The following is a 9861-nucleotide window of genomic DNA, read 5'->3' on the forward strand; positions in this document are numbered from 1 at the left end:
TGATACCACTTAAATGTCACGCCCCGAGATCGAGGCGTCGGTGACATCCGGCATTGTTAATCAAATAAGAATAAGTCTCGTAGCAAATAGCCAAATACCAGTCTATTTCATAAAATTCCATTGTCTTTACATGAAAGGAAAAATACAGAGGTTGCGGAAGCGAAAAGTATAAACATTACTAAGAAAGATAATGGAATACTAATGGGCTTGAACATCCAAAACTTGAATTCCTTCCTTCTAATTCTTTACCAGTCCCAGAACTGCTCCTGCTCCTTTTGTTCTACCTGTTCGTCATTCTCTTCTGGAGAGGGACGTAAGGGGTGAGCGTTTTGGGAAACACTTAGCAAGTGGGGCCGATCGTATACCCGAAAACATTTGATACATAATACTTTTTAAAACATTCTTCTTCTTACATAGAATAGTAAATCAGAGTTCAATGAACAGAAGTCAAACATTGAACGAATCAAAGCTTCAAAGTTGGATGAACAGAAATCAGACACAGAGCAAAATCAGAACTTCGAATCTGAACATTTCATAACAGAACTTATCATATTATAATGATCATGGGCTATCCTTGATCTTGGGCTCCTTCTGGGGCTTTCTCCTGTAAATGTGCTCTTTCTGGGTCTTTTTCCCGCATCCAGGCTCCCTCTGTGGCCTTCTACCATAGACAGGCTCCCTCTGGGGCATTTTTCCTCATAGACTTTCCCGAAGCACCATTATCAGATTCAAACAAATAACTTATCATTCGGAGACAAATTGGTTCGAACAGAATGACACCAACATAGAACGAAACGTAGAAGCATAAACGAACAAACAGACGGAATGGAACGATTTGAAACAACTTAGTGAAAGGATCGGTTAGAAAGTAATAAGTGTTTAGAATGAGGGGTTGAATTAACACTCATGGATTATATGTTCTTTTCAAAAATTGAGTTCAGTTTAGTGACAAACTGACACTCCGGATCTCGTCAGTCGATAACAATCAGTTTAACTGAAAAAACAGATTTCAGAAGTAAACTAACTGAGAGATATAATAACTGAAGTAAAATTATAACTGAAATAAAATGCACACGGTTTGTTTCTGGATGTTCGGAGAATAGAATAACTTCTACGTCACCCCTTCTATCACGAAGACAGGATTTCCACTAAAAGACTTTGATCGAATACAATAATTGTACTGACCCACTTCAGTTTGGACTTATCACTGCCAATACTGAAACTCTTAGTTACAAAAGTTTCTACAGTTTGTGACTGATCTTAGCATAGCATAAAGAATCTAGCAAAGATTACAACGTGCTAATAAGTTCGAGAATGTAGCCTTGAATGCTACGGATAATACTAATAAGTGTGAGCTTTTGATTTGCGCAGTGATTTTAGCAGCGTAACAGCTTGAATAGAATAGTTGCGTTGAAATTGTTTCGTCGGTTGTCGATAACTGATGACGTGTTCAGCTGAAGAATCAGCTGATCGGCAATAGTTGGTAGGGAATACAGCTGCTGATAGTTAGCTGCGCATTCAGTTGCTGGATTCAGTCGCGCAGTTCAGTTATTTGCATAATCAGTTGGTTCGCAATTTGTCAAACGCCGAAACTTAGTTTCCAACACTTGGTTATTTTCGAAATCCACACTTATTCACATCATGCAGTAGACGATCAAATTTTAAAACATACATAATCTTTAAAACACATAAACCCACTTACTTGAAAGATTGTTCCAAAAATCTTGGAATGAACAAGTTGGAGCTTGATGCTGAAAAACCAGTCACCTTGCAAAAATTTTTGTGCCTAATTGAACCGTTGGATCGATCTGAATTTTGGATATGTTGCTCCAAACACGTTTAGGTACATTCTGAATGGTGGAGATATGATTTGGATGTGTAAAACAATGAACAAAACTTTCTGAAATTGGGCAGAATTTTTTGTACTCGAAAATTGCAACTTTTGGAGAAAACTTTTGATGTTGTTTTAGTGTGATTTCACTCATTTTTTTGCCACTATTTATAGGCACCAATGTGACTTTAGGCATTCCCCCACGATACCAAAGGTTGCATGGTTAATGGCATTAATCACCAATGTGACTTTAGGCAATACCCCTCCATACCCAAGGTTGCATGGTTAATGGCATTAATCACCAATGTGATTTTAGGTCTTCTCCCTCCATGCCAAAGGTTGCATGTAATTTATTCTCCTCCATTCCATAATTTATCTTCAATGCAAAACGAAAATCAACTTGGTACTTTGTCTCTTTGTATAGTAAAATTTTGGGTTTTCACATCTCCATGCAATCCTCTACGTAAACTTTTGTCTCACATTTGATTAAGACCCAATAATATGACGTCGTTCATCTTTACGTGTCAAGCCTTACCCATCAATGTTGAACCTTAATGGACGGTCGCCATGAGTTCTCTCAATAATATGAGCCGAAATCATGGGAGTTCCACATAGTTCACGTCACTATGTCAATGGATGTCACAGCTTTCTGGTTTCCAGGACTCGCCCAATAATATGAGCCGAGCACTGAGCACGGGTAGCATTAATCATGCACCCATTGTCGATGGAAGATATGAAATTTATAAAAACCATTATAATTCTCTTTTTCGGGCTTGATATTAATTTTGAATCTTATTCAAAATGAGGGTTTTGTAATTTTGAAAAGGCCTCATCATTAATTTTATTTAAAAGCTCGTCATTTTTGATCGTATGTTTGTCGGATTCATGCAAATTAGTTATTATAATAATAATAACGCACATACTCATTATTTATAATATATCATTCATATATTATAAACAGTAAACTAACAAGGATGATCAATCGCCCCAACACTAATGGCCCGTGTGAGCCAAACACAGGCCTAGGTCCAATCCTAGAAAATGCGTGGGATGCAAATACACAATTACATAAGCTTCCAATATTTACATGTCTTGGTTCTTCATAATCATCTAGGCCCACCATCTTCCAATCATGATCTTTCACTATACTAATATTTACGAATAAATATCCATGGCAAATAGGGATACATCTCATGGGGTGGGAACGGGCTATAAACCAAGCCCACTTATAAATTGATAATTATTACAATCATTCAACTCAAAATATCCTAGCATACACCTAGCAAATTGGGCTTGGGATTTTGATCATCCTTCATGCATAATATCACATACTGTACGCCATCAATTAATTTTCACAATAATCAATTGATCCAATATTATATATTTTGATTCAATCACTAACTGCCACGTTTATAAATTAAATCAACAAAGTAAACAAATTCCTTTGTTCACTTTCTAATTAATTTATTTATAACCGAATTTCTTGTAAATCACAATTTACTATAAATAATTAAAATCTAACTTCAATTATTTATTTTATGAGAAAATATATACCTATCAAATAACAAAAAACACAAAACCATACATAGTGTGTTTAAGGATTTTACCTATCAATCACAAGGATTGATTATTGGCTCCAACCAAGTTGTAAACGACTTAGCTCTTGAAGGTTGACCCAATCTACAAGCTTCCTATAGCACTCCTTGCTCAAATGGATTCTTTTCTTCAAATTAGATTCATCACTAACTTCAATGATCCAGTCTACAGTTGCACTAGAAAAGGTAGAGTATTTTTCTTTGAGAAGTTTATGGTATTATCATCAAAATGAAGACGCAAAATATTTTAGAAAAAGGTGAGGGAGGTTTCGGCCATGCTAGCTTGGTTTTCTTGGTGCTTGAAAAAGTTAAAGTGCATGTGCAAGGCATGCCTTGTTTATTGAAAAGGTGTCTCTCAACTCTTCACCTTCGTTGCATGCAATTTGGGCTTGTAACATGTACAAAGCCCATGGACTATTATTTAAATGTCCCAAACACATTTGAGATCAATTAAATCTTTACTTCAATTTACTCAAGCCCACTAATTGAATAATTATTTCCAATTAGGCTCTACAGGACCCAATGTTCTTTAATTAATTTAACACTTGAATTAATTTAATTATTTGGACTCTACTAGGTCCAATAGTGTTTAATTTATTCAAAATTTTAATTAATTTAATTTAGTCCATATCAATGTTTATGAAAATCACAATTTCCAAATACATTATTTATTTGAGCCACCTTTTAATTTAAGAACACTTCCACAAATTAAAAGTTACATTCCCCATAATCCTCTTATAGAAGTCATACTTCTATTTTTCTTTGCACTTATAAACTCTTTTATAAGCCGTTCAACATATTGCACCAATTTTCTTCTCAACGAGATCTAAAAAGTTAGCACTTGTGTGACCCTCAGTGGTTCAATGATACAACTAGCAGTGGGTTCGCATCTCAATGCGATTCGGGACTAAACATGTCCTTATACGAGCATACTCCAGTTGCTTCATTCTTAATTATCAACTCCTTGATAATAAGAACGTCAGGACTTAAGTCTGATAGTACCCAACCAATCATGTTAAATGCTTAGAAGCATCGCTTACATGATTCCCTAGGTATCAAATGATAGTTCCTTCAAGAACCATTCCATTATGTTTAGCGTACAGTACGGTCCTTTCATCTCATATATCTCGACCGATTCGACAACTATTGGTGTATCGAGAGTTGTTAAAGAATCGATACTATGTGTCATGTCATAGTTGCATTGATGGATTAATCTAAGAAACCCCTTTCTTAATTACCGTTGTCTTTGAGCGTTTATAACAACGGTTCATAGAAACGTTGTCTATTAGCGTGTATTTTTAGACAAATGACAATGGTTTTCTAAAACCGTTGTCGATTAGCGTGTTTTTTAGACAAACAACAACGATTTGTTCATGTTTAGCGACGGTTTTGCTATAACCGTCGCTATTTTAGCGACGGTTAAATAGCGACGGTTATAGCAAAACCGTTGCTAATTTCAAAATTGCGACGGTTTTTCTTTAAACCTTCGATAAATTTAGCAATAGTTTAGAGTAAAACCGTTGTAATTTTTAAATTAGCGACGGTTTTACTCAAACCTTCGCTAAACTTAGCGACGGTTTAACACAACCGTCGCTAAATATAGCTACGGTTATAAGTAAAAACCGTCGCAAAATTTAAACATGCGACAGTTTCGAAAATACCGTCGCTATTAGCGACAGTTTTACCAATAACTGTCGCAAACTGTATTTAAATACCAGCTTTTTCGATCCATTTTCTTACGCCACACTTCACAACACTTAATATTTTTCTCTCTTACACGATTTTATTACTTCACAACACTTCAAATTTTTCTTTCGATTTAGGGTAAATTTTTTGTAAATTTTTAATTGTTAGTTAAGATCTTGAATATTGTTAGCATACTCAAATTGTAAGTTTTTTTAGATTTATTAAATTATTAAAAGTAATTTTTTATTTTAATGAAAATATTAGCTACGGAAATCATGAATAAGCCGTCGCTAATTTTTTAAGCTAAACCGTCGCTAATTTTAGCTGCTAATTAGCGACGGTTTTGCATAAATCCGTCGCTAATTTTATTTTCGACGGTCTTCAAAAAACCGTCGCAAATTGTAGCTAAAACAACGTTGAAAAACCGTTGTCTTTGAACGAACCCTTTAACAATAGGGGCTTTAACAACGGTTTTAAAAAGGCTAAGACAACGATTAAAAATCGTTGTCGTATGGCATTTTTTTTTGTAGTGCCTTTATGGAGGGTTGTTCAGTGCACTATGCAAGGAGCATCTATCTACATGCTCGGACATCACGATGTACCCTACCAATGAAACATGGTACTCACGTCGCAGATACTAGTCTCAAACTCGAGCGGCCTTTAACCTTCTTAACGGCGGCTGAATCGTCTAGGATTGTTTATAATATACAGTATTCCAAATATGAGTTTCATGATACTCATCATATGAGCATTTTATATTCTTTCTACTATTTGTATATTCAAGGACTTTATCTATGTAAAAAGCACGGGTATACAGATAAAGATGTGTCAAAACAATAATTTCAAATTTTTTTAAAATAAATATTGCTTATACATAGAGTTTCAATGTGAACCCTCGGTCCACACTTAGCTCGACGGGCACCTACTCTAACAGATGCTGCTATTCGTGCACTGGAAGGCATGGCACGCTTCTTTGAGCAGTAGTTTCAGCAGTCTCCGAGGCCACAGCACGATATTTATGATCAGTTCCGGAGGCTAAGTACGAAGGAATTTTCTGGCACCACTGACCCATTCGCTGCTGAGGGTTGGATTCGATCACTTTAGGTGCACTTTTGCTATCTGAATATGGGAGACGCTGACCATGTTAGGTGTGCCATGTATATGCTTAGAGATTATGCTTCCCTTTGGTGGGAAGGGGCGGAAGATGTGATTGATTTGGCTACGTTTACTTGGGTTCGGTTCAAGGAAATATTCCTTGAGAAATACTTCACTGCTGACGTCCGAGGACGCTTGAAGAGAGAGTTTATGAGTTTTGTTGGAACTTTTCAAGTTCGCGATCTTGATTTTGATGTTAAAAAAACTTGTTATTGTGTTTCTAACATATTTACTCAAGTGTGAAGTTGTTAACACAAGAAGCAAGCTGAAACTGAATTGGCGAGCTTCTGTGTTTTGATTATATCTCCCATCTGGATGATGCAAATGACAATCCGCCAACTGAATTGATCAGAAACCTCAATTTGGAACAAGTCGTATTTCACGTCAGTTGGGCAAAATCGGATGTTATCATGGTCTAACTGATCGCTGAATTACCAAACTGATCACACAAAAACAGCAATCAATTGGGTTTGAGCAGTTGCGGTATTTTTTTCATATCTCTCAGATCGGTTATTGAAATGAAGTGATTCAGTATGCATTGGAAAGATAAGACATAGATCTACAAATCATCTTCAGAAGTCAAAATCTTAATCGAAGTTTAAGATGCTGATAAATGACGATGAAACTACTGGTTTTGTACAAACTGAAATCAGTTAGGCTGATTTCAGCACACCCACTGAAACTGAGCAAGACCAACTGAACTGAACCAGCTGCTGACCAACTGAACCAGACCAGCTGGTTCAGCAACAATATCTGCGGAGCCGACTGTGTCAATCGACACTTCTCCTCTTTCCACAATCTCTCGGAGGATGTGATACTTTCTCAATACGTGTTGGGATTTCTGATGAGACCTTGGCTCCTTCGCTTGAGCTACAGCTCCCGTGTTGTCACAAAACACAGGGAAAGGAGCAACTCCATTAGGAATGACGCTAACTCTTGGACGAAATTCCTTATCCAAACAGCCTCCTTTGCTGCATCTGATGCAGCAATGTGTTCGGCCTCTGTGCTGGAATCCGCAATATTGTCTTGCTTGAAACTCTTCCAAAAGACAGCAGCACCATCGAGAACCGCTTCACGATGGTATCAATGTATATGGACTGGGTGAGACCAAGCAATCTTTTCGATCTATCTCTATAGATCTGTATTCCCAATACAAAAGATGCTTCACCCAAGTCCTGCATCATGAACTTACTTGTGAACCATATTTTAGTTGATTGCAACATTCCTACACCATTCCCAATGAGTAGAATGTCATCAACATAAAGCACCAGGAATGTCACAGCACTCCCACTGACCTTCTTATACACACAGGGTTCTTCAGGATTCTTTGTAAAACCAAACTCTTTGATTGTACTATAGAATCTGAGGTTCCAACTCCTAGATGCCTGCTTTAGACCATAAATAGATCTCTGAAGTTTGCATACCATATGCTCACTTCCGACAGATGTAAACCCTTCAGGTTGAGACATGTAAATCTCTTCCTTAATATCCCCATTAAGAAAAGCTGTCTTAACATCTATCTGCCATATCTCATAGTCATACCATGCAGCTATGGCTAGCAATATCCTTATCGACTTGAACATTGCAACTGGAGAAAAGGTTTCCTCAAAGTCAACTCCTTGTCTTTGAGTATATCTTTTTGCCACCAATCGCGCTTTGAAGGTCAATACCTTCCCATGCGCCCCAAGTTTCCTCTTGTAAATCCATTTACACCCTATGGGAACAGTTCTCTCAGGTGGATCCACGAGATTCCACACTTGGTTCGAATGCATGGAATTCATCTCAGATTCCATTGCTTCAAGCCACTTGGATGAATCGGCATCAGATAACGCTTCCTTGAAGGTCCTTGGATCACATCCATGGATAGGCTCATCATGGCCCTCTTCAAGAAGCAGACCATACCTCATAGGTGGTCTCGAGACTCTCTCGGATCTTCTAGGAGCTTGTATCTCATCTCTTGGCTCTTCGGCTGTGGGTTCTTCAATTGTGGGTGTCTCTCGAACCTCTTCGAGTTCTATCATCTTCTCTTTTCTATCCAATAGAAATTCCTTTTCCAAAAATGTTGCATTCCTAGAAACAAACACCTTTGTTTCTTGGGGATGATAGAAATAGTATCCAACTGAATTCCTTGGATATCCCACAAAGTAACATAAAATGGATCGCATATCCAATTTATCTCCTACTACCTGCTTCACATAAGCAGGGCACCCCCATATTCTAAGATAAGAATATCTGGGAGGCTTAATTATCCATATCTCATATGGTGTCTGCCTTTAAATGGACATTTAGTGGAATATCTTTCAATTTTAAGTTATAGAGATCGTTTTCAAGTTCTCCCGTACCATCAAACATTCATTCTTGTAAATATTGCAAACACCTTTGCCAAATAAACAAGAATATCCATCTTTATCAACATAGAAATGGAAAAAATATTTTCCTACCAAATCAGGTACAAACAAAACAACTCTTAAAAATTTAACTTAAAATTATTGTTCAACAATAAGTAAACATCTCCCAAGCCTTGGCAGCATTTCTTGCCCCATTGCCCATCCTCAAGAAGGTCTCACCTTCCCTGAGCCTCCTATTTCTTCCCATCACCTGTAAATCATTATAGAGATGTGAGCCACATTCGGTATCCAATACCCAAGAAGTAGAGTTAATTGAAATGTTTACTTCAATATAGAACATACCACTTCCAGAACCCATCTGGGCAAGATATTCCCAGCAGTTACGCTTCCAATGTCCAGGCTTCTTGCAGTGATGACATACATCAGCAGTCTTGTCAGCCTTAACTGGTGTGGCTGCCACAACGGGATTTGGAGATTGCCTCATCAAGGGCACGCTCTTCTTGGGACGTTGGAAAGAACGCTTCTTTCCTTTCCCATGTGGAGCAATCTTCGTACCAGATGAAGAACCCACATAAAGAACCAGCTTCTCTTTCTCGATGGTGGATTCAAAGGTCACAAGTATGTTCACCAACTCCTCAAGGGTCGGCTCCATCTTGTTCATATTGAAATTCACCACAAAAGGATCAAACGAGCTAGGCACTGATAAGAGCAACATGTCGGTGGTCAACTCCGAAGGCAACATCAAATCCATGCCAAAAGGCTTATCCACGAGCCCAATCACCTTTAGGCCATGCTCATGGACCGAGGCCCCATCTCGCATGCAGAAAGTGATCAGCTCCTTGATAGTCGCATGCCTGAGAGGACGTGTTTGCTCTCCAAAGAGCTCCTTGAGATGCAAATGAATGTCAGCAGCACTCTTTGCATCCTCAAAACGCCTCTGCAGCTCATCATTCATAGAATCCTGCATATAACACTTCGCTTTCAAGTCATGTTCACACCATTCCTTGTAAGTCTGCAATTCCTCAGGAGTGCAGCTAGTCAGAGCCTCAACATGGGGCGACTCAGTAAGTGTATATGCTATCTTTTCCGAATTCAAGACGATTTTCAGGTTTCTTAGCCAAGTGAGGTAATTAGGTCCAGTTAATATGTGTTTGTCGAGTATTGAAGATAGCGAATTGAGAATCGAAGACATTGTCAAATTGTAATGAAAAGTAAGAACAGATAAATGTTGATGACTATTTTAAAA

Source organism: Primulina huaijiensis, chromosome 2 (genome assembly GCF_012295235.1).
Source record: "Primulina huaijiensis isolate GDHJ02 chromosome 2, ASM1229523v2, whole genome shotgun sequence".
NCBI classification, from domain to species: Eukaryota; Viridiplantae; Streptophyta; class Magnoliopsida; order Lamiales; family Gesneriaceae; genus Primulina; species Primulina huaijiensis.